A 12,884-nucleotide genomic window follows, 5' to 3' on the forward strand; every position below is an offset into this window, starting at 1 on the left:
AAGATAAGCGTAATATGTACTGTTCTCCAACCAGGAGATCAACCGTGAAAGGAATGTGCTTACTATTGCGTCATCTATTGGAACGAAGTAGATAGATAATATTATCGTTATAACGTCAGTTTAAAAACCATGCGCTCTCCTGCATATGTTATTTCCTGTATGGAGAGATTAAAAGACCAGGAGATTAACAGTGATCTAATTTTGTAACTAGGGTAGTATCAATATGTGTGTATCAATGTTATTGTTTGTTCTGTGAGAGCTAGCCAATACAGATACGAGTACCCACGTGTGTGACCTTATGACATCTTATGACATTAACATTCATTCACAGCATTACCCCGCTTCGTCTCATTCCCCAAAGACTTTCTCGTGGTTGGAGTACAGTAGTTGTATTAGGTCATAGCGCTGGGTGGTAGTCACTCCTGTCCCATACATATCGATACCGGGACCAATCTCTGTGCTTAGCGACTGTTGCACGACCTTTAAGTCTAACCAGGACTCGAACCCGGGCCGTCTGTGTGTGAAACCGATTTTGTAGACCAAGCAGCAATTTCAGGGACACGTAGTCTTAGTTACATTGTATGTGGGCTAAGTGTGGTCTCTAAAGAAAATTCGAAGGAATATACAAGTTCTTTATTCGAATGGGAAACGAGTATGAAATCTTAGTCTTATTTTATAGTATAGAGTTACGAACATCAAGATAAGGAATCTGACAAAGTGGCATTCGGAAATAGAAGTAATTCTGCAAAGAATCATTAATTCCTCTGGAAAAATAACTGTACAATAGCTGTTTCACTTCAGGTGTCAATTTATTCCACGTAGACTAATACAGTAATCAGAAATAAAATCGTGAAAGCCAAATTTAATTAATTCTTCATTTAGTCTATGATGTTTTCATCCAAGAGTTTTTAAGTGAACTACCGTTACTCTTCAAATAGCAATTATATTTACAAACTAATCTACTGGATTAACTCACATTCAACATGCTAGGCAGAAGCAAAATAAATCAGTACTTATTGTTTTAGGCAGACCAGCGGATGATTTTTGAAAGTACATTGTCTATATTAGTATATTAATAAAATAATAATGATCTAATTCCAGGTCGTTCCCGTGCAATGCCCTTCAGTAACCTTGCTGCTATTTCCTCATGGATTTGGAAGTGATCTGAGAGGTAAGACCATGAGGTAATTTAATTATATTTACTACTTTCAGTTAAAGATTTCAAAATATGTTAGGTTTATGTTTTTAAATATTTTTTTACATGGATGCAAATATTGAAAAAGGAATTAAGCTTATAGTCCTACATATGTCATCAATATTCATCAGGAAAGTTTAAAAACTATTTATGAAATAACAATTCTCATTCTTGTGCCCTTAGGTTCTTTATTTTTAAGAAAATCTGTACTGGAATAATAAAATATGAGTGCATCTACAAAAGTACGGAAAAAATCGTGTAGGCCACGGGCAGTCTCGAGGTATCATATCCATCATAATCCTAAGGTTTTACACCTTTAATTGAACTCTTCTAACATAGTTTAAAACAATATGAATTATTTCATTTAGGTAATATTTTACCAAATGCAAGGCTTCTGTGCATCGGAAGTTTATTTTTCATTTACTGATGACATTGTGCTCTCCATACCTTTCGTGGCGTCGGTTCCTGCTATATACAAGTGCATGCAGATACCTGAACAGTCATGAAATTTCTAAATAATTAGTAACAATAATTATATAAACTTCGTAAGTTTTACGACAATCTGTTTCGGGTCTTTACAATGAGATTAGAGCGAGGTTTGCCGCATCTACAGTATGTCTGAATGCCAGAACGATGGTCTTTCATTTAGGCAGACCTAGACAATTACTTCTCCGATCTGTTCATGATAGGATTTGTGATGGACAAAGCTTTTCTAGGCCTACTTTGTTTTCCTTTTATTTAACCTTTCTTTATTTTACATATTATTATGTGCTACAGTTAAAAATAGGAGAGGGTTAAGTCATTGGTTGGTACAATGAATGCATGGGCTTATCTTCAGTTATAATGTGATAGCTTAACTTGAAATATTATTTTATGCTCGACCATGCCGAAATGTAGTAATTATACACCTGGTAGCAGACCTTTAATGCATGTCATTAAAGTACACCTACTCATTAAAGGTCAGGTCTTTCAGCCAATGACGACTCAGGTTACAACTGTTCAGCCAATGACAGGTCAGCTTTCTACCGTTATAAAACCGCAAGTATAGATTATTCTCGGATATGCAATCGAAAGAGAATTAGCGAAAAGTCACGGAGGCTGGAAATCCAATACTGTCGCAGAAGGTTATGTTCTGTTACTATAATAATTAGCGTTAATTGTAAATAATATTCAAATAAATTAAATTTGTCATCTCGTTTTTCAATGTCTAATTTAATTTCAATGTTATCTCTGTAGGTTCTTATGGCCTAGCAAGGTCAATGTGGACATCTGTTCCTCGGAAAAAATCAATACTTTCGCGTCTGCGCACATCTCACAAGATACGGGACATTGCTAAAAAATTAATAATATCAAGTTAGAAATATGGTCGAGCATAAAAAGTCGTATGAAACTCGCCTATAATGGTAATTAAGAAGCTCGTATGAAAATTATGAAACTCGCTTGCGCTCGTTTCATAAATATCCATACTCACTTCTTAATTACCTTCATTATAGGCTCGTTGCATAATGTACTACTATGCGCATTATTCTATAATCTCACAAACTGCTTGCAGTTGGAAATAGAATAAAACAAAACACAATAAAACTAGACGCATTGAACTCCATAATGCAATTCAGGCATAAAACATAGTAGAATGCTGTATTCGAATTTATGTAGCCTCATTCCCAGCAGTGATATTCCCCAGTGGGATTTCCAGCAGCACACGTTCAAGATGAGTTAGCCTTCTTCTTTTCAATAAGTGTTATTTTGTTATTTATGTGGCAACATTTTCTTCCCGAACATTAAATATTATGGGCAGATATTTCCTCTATTCTATTCATGTCACATAAATACCGGAGAGCTGCATTCAGAAGTCGCATAAAATACAGAATATACATTTCTCCACCGTGCTATGCTACATATCGCTTTCTCTCACACTTGGAAAATATTTAAAGAAATGCAATACTAAGTTGGTAATATAAAACGCATGTATCGTACCAAATATATATCATTTATAATACAAGCCTTAATAATTATACATTTTTGGTTCTTAGCTCACAGAATTTATCATCACCATCAACATCACCATCATAATCACAATAACCATAATCATTATCATCATTGTAATCATCGTCAGTAGCAGCAGTAAGGATTATTCATTACTGTTGTACTGTTACCATAATTTTTGTAGCACGTCTTAATTTGGGTCTCCATCACCTGAGCTTTCCATTTGCTTTTGAAGTTTTTCTTTTGTTTTACTACCTATGTTATTTTGAGGTTGCTAGTTCAGATGTTTGTCCGTTTTTCTTTGTACAAATTTTATTTTCAAATTCGTTTTAAAACGTTTTATTTATGGCTAATATATCAAGTAATTTTATGATCTCTGTTAAGTAACAGGCTGCCTCCACTTTCATGAATTTTTATTTTTATTATTTATTTAACGATGTCGTATCAAATACTAGGTCATTTTGCTAGCGAGATGGTATTTAACGAGATGAGGTCGAGGATTCGCCATAGATTACCTTACATTCGCCTTAAGGTTGAGAAAACCTCGGAAAAACCCAACCAGGTAATCAGCCTAGGCGGTAATCGAACCCGCGCCCGATCGCAACTCTGGATCGGCAAGCAAGCGCCTTAGCTACGCCGGTGGCCCTCATGAATTCAATTTCAGCTGCCTGTATACACAATCTTTTTTATCAGGGTCTAACTGATTTTTCATTCACCTATCACAATTATCATACCTGTTCAAACAAATTGTTGTAATCGTAGGCCTACCGTTTTCTCGAAATTACATCTTCTTTGTTCCCTTCATGCGACATTGCCATAAATACGAGTATATTACATCATCAGTAAAATAACAGTATTTGTTCACATTTTTTTTTTTTTCGCTATTTCCTGCGTAAACGGCAGAGGTTTTGCTGAAAATTGTTTTATTTGTTTATTACACAGCATATTTAAGCATACTATAAGTGAATACTGCATGCACTGACTGATTTTTAATGAATAAAATATAATTATATAAAATACTATTTGCACTCTGGAAGCTTTAACTAATATAATCACAATTTATTACAGGCTCTTATTCGTAGTATCTTGTGTTCGCCGGTTAGATTGATCGGAAACAGCCAAAACTTGTCGAACTGTGTTCTCTACTTATTCAAGGCCAGGCGCTGCGAGTCATAACCGGTTTAGTTCTGTGTGTAATCTGAGGGTTTAGTACTCAGTTGCATTGTGAATGTTGAGCTGGTTGAACGTTCATTGATTTGTGTGGTTTATTTTTAATATGGTGAGGATTCGATATAATTTGGAACGAAGAATATTAATTTATGATTGTTATGTGAAAAAACATTTTTACAAACCCTGTAAGAGGAAATTTCTTCGTAATTATCTTGGGATACACGTTCGATCACTACTAACAAATTTAAAGGTAGCGAAAAATATACGAACACATGTTATCCCTTGTGACTTTTATTTGTGGCCTCCCTTGAAAAAAATGTAAATAAACAATCCACATGATCCAGAGACTTTAAAGGAAAATTTTCGTCAAGCGGAAACCAAGCAGTTTAATGCATTCTTTTCAATAGGACTGACGCATGTTTAAGAGCAGAGGGCGAACACTTCAGTCATCTGAAGTAATGGTGAGTGTTATTTAATTACTTCTAACAAGTAATTAGAGTGATTATTTCAGTAAAGTAGGCTATTAAAACAGTGACATCCGAGCCTGATTTACGGATGTCCGTTATCGTATATGCATGCACTCTGCATTTGTTACTGTGTGAACATTAATTTCCCTAATTTTAGTGGAGTATTTTTCTACCATTCTTATAACTGAATTTTTCTTTATGTCGTTCTTTATTTCGTTCATTCTTAATTCCATTTGTCATATTCTCTGCAACGTTTGGTGAATGTAAGAGAGTTCGTTATGTAACGGTAGGCATATGTTTTGAGTCACTATCCTCTTGAAAAATGTGGAACAAATTTTTTATCCAATTTGAATACCGTTGTCTGTACATTGTTGTGCACCACTTAGATGTATTTATTAGTGTCCATTACACCATCAAGAAGTACGAAATTTCCAACGTTATACCACAGTCTAGTATAGACAGTCACGAAGCTTGAGTTGTTGAGGGTACTAGGAACAATAGACTGTACCGGTACTATTTCGCATTGTCTGTGATGGGGCGATAGTAGCGATCCTAGTAGTTGGCAACTATTTATGGATGCATATTCCCTACGTACTGAGCTTCGTGACTGTATACGTATATTAGGGTAGGTACACGTTGGAGCAACGATAAACGATAAAAGAAATTACCTAGCGACTCTTTGGTATTATCAAAGAATCAAGTGTTCATATCGGAGCGACGAGGACGCGGGAAGCGAACATTTTGATTTATCAGTAGAAGATATTATATACATCCACTTAATGAAAGAAGATATTATGTAGAAAATATCAACTGTTAGGTTCAAGGTTAATATACTTAAATACGTATAAAATCGAACCCGTTTCTCATCCCAAAGGTAGTATAAATTCGTTGTGCTGTGATTGGTTCTTGTGATCACATAATGTATCACGAATAAATACACAACTGATCAATTTGCCAATATCTACAATAATTAATTTAATATGCCGAAATAATAATAAATCTATTAATATTCTGATATATTGATAACCACGGTCATTATACAGATCAATATTATGTTAATCAGAGATCATATGAACGACAAGAGCGAAGAAAATGGAACTTATCTTCTTCGTCGCTTTTAACGTGTAGCTTCGCTTTTATCGTCACTCCAATATGCACACCTCAATGACAATGCATGCTTCAATTCTCTCTGATATAGCATCGCTGCTTCTTTTATCGTTTATCGCCGCTCCAACTTGTACGTACCCTAAGACTGTGGTTATACTGTGGAACTCCAATCATACTGTGTGTACTGTAATTCTCCATTTTTTGTAACCAGATAACTTGTCATTCCTCAGTTAATTATTAAGTGTCTGTTACACATCTTTTAGTCGATCTGAATCTAATAAGTTAAACCTGCTTCCGTCGGAAAATATGTTCTCCCCCCACCCACCCAAAATTCATTGCTTCATTTAAATAGTCTATAGTCTACTTTAGTACATTGTACGTAGCTGTTTTTTGTCCGTTCGTTTCACCTGCGAAGGGTTTATTGCTCCATATCCGTACGTATCATTGAAAAATTTGTAACGATTTGAACAATAGGCCTATGTGATTAGACTGAGTATTCATAAAGCGGTCTTTTATCACAAATTGCAAACTTTGCCGCAGCTCCTTGGAAATAAGTACTGTAACTTTTGACAGCCATTTCATTGTTTCTTCGTTAGTAGTGACAACTACCACATTTCCCTTGACTACATAGTGTACAATTGAAAATGTATGTCTAATTAATATATCTGGCAGTGGAAATTACGAAAAACGGCTGAACGGATTTTAATAAACGCCCAATCATTTTGAAGCTTGGTATCCAAGGATGTGCGGAAAAATAGTCGTTTTCAGTGAATTTTCCTACATAATTTTCGTATTTTCTAAAATCCATCTGTTATCAATTTTGAGAATTAATGATTTTCAAAATAATACAAAATACATTTTAAAATATCATGAAGGCCGTGACCTGTAGATTTGTGAATATATTTATAACTCATATAGGCCTACATCGAATTTATAAAATAAAACCATCAGCCCTTTAATAAGGGTGACACAAATATCCAGAAAACAAACATAATATATAAACGTGTACAATGAAACAATGAAAGTACTGTACATACAATAAATTTCAAAAGAAAATTAAAGTGAAGGTGAAATCATATTACTTGAAATAGAGGTGAAATTGCAATATTTAAATTGAGTCCCTTAGAATTTCTCTAAGGATTTTCTCAACAATATAAAATGTGAATCCCTTTGATTTTAAAATGTGTATTTGAAGATGGTACCACGAACTCCAAAAAGAAGTCCGTGTACTGACCAACGATTAGCCATGAGGTTATACTGCTTGCTAAGATAAGGAATGCAAGGTTCATAGATGATTCTCTTTTCATCATCAGTAAGCTTTGGCTGTTGTGCATCTCTTTCAAACCTGATAGTTGAGTCTAGTATTGTCCCTGTGTTGTTTTTTCTATCAATGACAATATCTGCTATCTTGTTAAATCATTTTCCGAGATACAATGCACTTCTTCATGGACTTCTAATCCTTGTTGTCTTAGGATGTCAGCAAGCATTGTCCTTACCCTGTGATGGCGGTTGTTCCGTAGTAACTCAGTCTTTCGGCAGAAACCGAACACATGTCCTAGTGTTTGTCTCGTCACAGCCTGGATGGCGGCAATGAATTGTGTTGAATGCTCTACCTGGGACTGGCTGTACTGCAGAAAGGTTGCATGACATCTTCACCGCGTTAATATATTAAAATTATGACAGGCCTTTTTTAATTGAATATCCAGGAATTTGTCTTAGGATATTCCGCATAAAACTGACTTCTTTACCCTTATGCAGCAGTTGACACTATGAAGAAAAAGATCATTTCCTTAGGATTTCTGTCAGTTGCTGTCCTTTCTTTAAGTTCGGAAATTCATTTACAGAGATATTAAAATTACTTAAAGCACGCTGTCTTTCTTTGTTAAGATCCCTGACAAAATTTAAATAAATGTCATTTAAATGTAGAAGTTGAGTGCTTAAAATGTTGAATGCTAGCTTCCCACTCCGCTAGAATGATACCAAGCACTCGAAGTTTTCCAGATATTGCCCATATGTCGATCTTCATCTATGTAATTTTCTGTCTCTATATTGCAAAATTATGGTTTATTTAACCACACTCGCAACTGCCGAGGTTGTATCAGCTCGCCGGTGTCGCCGGAATTTTTGTCCCGCAGGAGTTCTTTTAAATCTTGGGTTTTTCCGAACCGACGCATGCGACGTGCGAGTTGCAAGGCCCGCCTCGCACAAATCCGGACTATACGAGAGAGAGAGAGAGAGAGAGAGACAGAGACAGAGACAGAGAGAGAGAAAGAAAGAAAGAGAGACAGACAGAGAGAGAGAGTGGTTTCTATAACTGCGAGATGCGAGGTCTGAGCACCTCGCAGCCTAGAAACCACTCACCATCTCTCGTGTAGTCCGGATTTGTGCGAGACGGGCCTCGCAACTCGCACGTCGCATGCGTCGGTTCAGAAAAACCAAGGCTTTACATGCCAGTAAATCTACTGACATGAGCCTGTCACATTTAAGCACACTTAAATGCCACCGACCTGGCCCGGGATCGAACCCGCAACCTCGGGCATAGAAGGCCAGCGCTTTACCAACTACGCCAATCAGACCGACTTGGTAATGTATGTGCCCTAGACCTTCATTGCAGAAAAATGACCTCGCCGATGCATACTACATAATTACCAAACGTCTTTCTGAATTATTGAATTATTGGTAACTATTCCCTTGTAATTGTAATAATATGTTCTGCACAGATATACAAAAATGTATTTTTTTATATGGCACATGATGTGAAACGAAATAAATATGCATTAGTTCTGTATAGGTCCCGCGCCGTGGCGTCGTGGTCTAAGGCATCCTGCCTAGGACTCTCGTTACGGAAAGCGCGCTGGTTCGAGTCCTCGTGGGAGAAGAAATTTTCTCATGAAATTTCAGCCAGTGTATGGGACCGGTGTGCACCCAGCATCGTGATGCACTTGGGGAGCTACGATAGGTGGCAAAATCCGGTTGCGAATGCCAGCTATAACGGCTGGGGGGATCATCGTGCTAACCACACGATACCTCCATTCTGGTTGGATGATCGTCCACCTCTGCTTCGGCATATGGGCGTGAGGCCAGCAGCCGGCTGGTCGGTCTAGGCCCTTCACGGGCTGTAGCGCCACGGATTATTAGTTCTGTATAGAGTAGCTAAGAACTTCTCCGCTTTGGAGTATTAACTATTAATTCCAATGACTTTATTTAATTTTGGAATAAATTTTTAGTATAGGATGCAAATATTTTGTCTTCTTATTGGTTTATTTTACGATGCTTTACCAACTGCGATGGTTATCTAGCGTCTGAGTGAAATGAAGATGGTAATGCCAGCGAAATGAGTCCAGGGTCCAGCGCTTAAAGTTACGCAGCATTTGCTCTTAATTGGCTGAGGGAAAATCCCGGAAAAATCCTCAGCCGGGTAAATTGTCCCAACCAGGATTTCTACCCGGGCGCGCTCGTTTCACGGTGCAGACATGCTAAGCGTTATTCCACAGGGATGGACTTAACTTTCTCTTGTTGGCTTAATGACCTTACGAGTTACCGAGATTGTTTCTTGATTTTGGTAATTGTTTAATTCTGTGCCAAATTTATATAGGAATAGCCAAGCGACCGAGATATTTGACAAGGTTAGGTGGTTGGTTGAGGGGATATACAGTGTGGAATTGAAATAGCCTTGTAGGCCTACATTTTAGAGCGAATAGCTCATGTTGTATGTAACAAAAAACTATGATAACATATTGGTTGAAAATTCATGGCTTTTTTTTTTTCATATGTTAGCAACCTCTTATTCGGTAAGTATTGCGAGTTAATAAAGAATAATATATCCCTCTGGCGTATTTCAATAGAATGGACCGTTTTCGTGTAAATTTAATTAAAAAAAACTAATTTCAAGGCAGTGCACACACTAGCAAGTGGCAACATCGTTGCAGAGAGCAGCTCACCTACCGAGACATACCGAGTTTGTTACAGTCCGCGTCACCGTTTTTGGCGTGTGAAATAAGTAATGGGAACGTTAAGTACAAGTGTTTTACCTTTGCCTCAGTCAGACAACTGTGTTTGACAAATGGCTGATGTGTCGTGTATAGGAAGTGGTACCATTCTCAGCTGCACTAGCAGCATGCTCACAAACTGGGCACTATACATCTAGAACACACGCCAAAAACGCTGGCGCCAGCTGTAACCTCTTACATCTGTATCACGAGTAGAGTGTGTTAGCGGCGATGTTGCCAGACTGCTGAAACTTTAAACTTAATTTTCTAATTAACCGTGCATTTAATCACAAAACGTAATATAGGTTTTCTATTAATTGAAGTATACCCTGTCATCCCATTCAATCTGCAAGATTATTTCAGTTCCATCCTGTATAGCTATGTAACAAACCTACTAATGTGATAAGGTTACTTAAGTTATAGGCCTATATCCCCTCAACTAAAATTAACCTTGTCATATACTTCGGCCGCTTGATCTTCCTATAAATTCGGTAGAGATAAAAATAATCTTCATGTTTCGTGTTTTTTGCTTTTTTTTTTTCTTTTTCACCATGTTGTAAAACCCCTTTATTGGCGTTTTGAAGAAGAAGTTAATTCTATAAATATGGCAGAGAAGTAAATAATTATCTTGATTTTTAACTATGACAACTTTACTAAAGACTTAGGGCCGTATTCATAGACATTTTTAGCGCTGGTTTCCGGTGGATGATCAGCGTTTTTCGTATTCATAAACCAATGTTAGCGATAGGATATGATTTGAATTCTGTACTAGTAACCAGTGGATAGCCGGGGCTAGGTTAGTACGCTCGTAGCGCGTGCTGCGAAATGACTATGAATAGCACCCTTACCTGACAATCTAACTTAGTTCTCTCGAACACATTTTTGCTTTGGTAGAGGAATCCTGAAGAAAGGAAGGGTGTGTAAATACTTCTTTTTTTCTTTTTTTTTGTCCATAATAAATGCTAACTTCAATACTACGATGAGAGTGCGAAAAAAAATTATTGACAGAAAAAATATGTTACATAGAACATCTGTAATAGAGATCCAACGCCAGCCCACGTATTTCGAAGAGTTCCGTCTGTGCTACTCAAACGTAAATGTATCTAATGTGGTTTCTACCAGTAGTAATGCACTGTCCAGTGTGTGTTATACGATACTTTGAAAGCATAATACAGAACACATTATTAACGCTGAAGCCATTCGAACAACAAAGCGCGAAGCTATAAAAGCTGAAACAGTGTTTAAAAATTAAACGTTCCTACTTCCAATGGACAATACCGCAGAGTTGCTGAATGTGCAGCCGGCAACTTCTGATATTAATATTATATCTCTTCATGTTTTAACTGTCATTTCTTTGTCCTTATACGAGTAGTTTGTATGTGAATGCAATGTGATGATAAAAAATTAATTTATGGATTTATCACAGAAACACAAATATACGTAACTTACATATCAGAAGTGGGTTTGTCTCCCCCTTTGCATGTAGTTTAATGATCTTATTTCCTACGAATTGAATTGATATGGCTTGAACTCTCAAAATCTATGCTTCAAACACAAAATGTTTCTCATACTTTGAATGACATGCATTCATGCAGTGCAAACTCTATAATGATACGCTCGAACGTAAACGTTTCACGTTAAAATTGAAAGGAAGTAACAAAGAAAGGGATAAAATGGGGAAAGGTGTACGAAAGAAAGTTAAAGTTAGTTAGTGGAGTTTAACACGGCGCGTCAGCTACTGTGGCTATTTGTGCCTTCATCTCATCTATAAAAAAAAAAAAAACACCATAATCCAGCGGTGACAAAAGCGACTGTCGTGATTACATCGCGTAATTACAGACATTCAAACGGGTACGAGGAGTTTCCTGTACATTGCTGTGTGTTTCAGTCCCATACTTGAGGCAAGCAGTGGCGGTATCATGTCGCTTTACAAACTCTGTCTCTACAAGCAGTAAGAGGTGGTTTCGTAAGAATGAGAAGGAGAACTTTTTTGTTCTTCTGCCGGGCAAAATGTAATGTGTTTACTTTGCTCAACGATTCAATTAGGAGTATATAGAAACATTGCCACGCTGAATAATGTATTATTATTATTATTATTATTATTATTACTATTACTGATCACTAAGTATGTGTTTCTATCATTCTCCTGTACGTGCATGAATATTGATAGTTTTAGAACTTCTCCCTAGAAGGATAAAATTATTAGGTTTTATCTCACTTTTAATCTTCTTAATCTTTAGATGAGGGTAACTATTTATTACTTATTCATTTAATAATAATATACTGTAGAAAAAACTGATTCAATATTATGTGCCAGCGAACTGTTAAACGCCAGTTAAATCTTAGGAAGAGAAAGATGAGATAAATAAATGTAAGGAAGTCGGCTACCTAATGGAGTTTGAGATATCTCGTGCTCTAAAGCCTTTTAATAGAACAGAATTTCTCAAAAGAGTAATTATTAAAATAGCTTAAATAACGTGTGCATAAAAAGTTTTTAATTTTGATAAACTACGAATTTCTCGACCAAGTATCGAGAGAAGAATTTATAAAATTCCTGATTATAGTCTATTCAAGAGGAAGGTTAAAAAAAGAAGCAAGAAAAATCATATATTATTCACTGGCTCTTGATGACAGCAGTGACATTACTGATACAGCAAAGCTTGAGAATTTTATCCGCGGGATTGATCAAGATGTTAGTACAGAAACCATCACTGGTTGTAGTTTTCATGCCAAGTACCTTTCCTCTGTCTCTTTACTTCATAGGCTGTCTGTCGCCTGTAATCACTGCAGTTCGAGTTTTGGTCACCGCTGCCATAAGCTAACTGTAAACACGAACTAAAAACGTTGTCACACTAAAATGACGGCACACAAATGCATTAATAACCAAGTGATTCATAAAAGTAATAAAAATCAACAATAATTAGACCTTAGGCAGTGTTTAAAAAGATACTATTAAATAATAAAATAAAG

The 12,884-nt window shown here is 36.5% G+C and overlaps 1 protein-coding gene across 1 annotated transcript in view; it reads left to right on the plus strand.

The window, feature by feature from the left end:
• The window catches only part of LOC138703205 (serine-rich adhesin for platelets), a 1,304,023-nt gene that overhangs the window by 537,792 nt on the left and 753,347 nt on the right, over positions 1–12,884 (plus strand). Inside the window, exon 4 of the mRNA XM_069830906.1 lies at positions 1,102–1,171. The gene's annotated coding sequence lies outside the window, so the exon portion shown is untranslated. The remainder of the gene's footprint in view (positions 1–1,101; positions 1,172–12,884) is intronic.

This window comes from Periplaneta americana, chromosome 7 (genome assembly GCF_040183065.1).
Source record: "Periplaneta americana isolate PAMFEO1 chromosome 7, P.americana_PAMFEO1_priV1, whole genome shotgun sequence".
In the NCBI taxonomy this organism is placed as follows: domain Eukaryota; kingdom Metazoa; phylum Arthropoda; class Insecta; order Blattodea; family Blattidae; genus Periplaneta; species Periplaneta americana.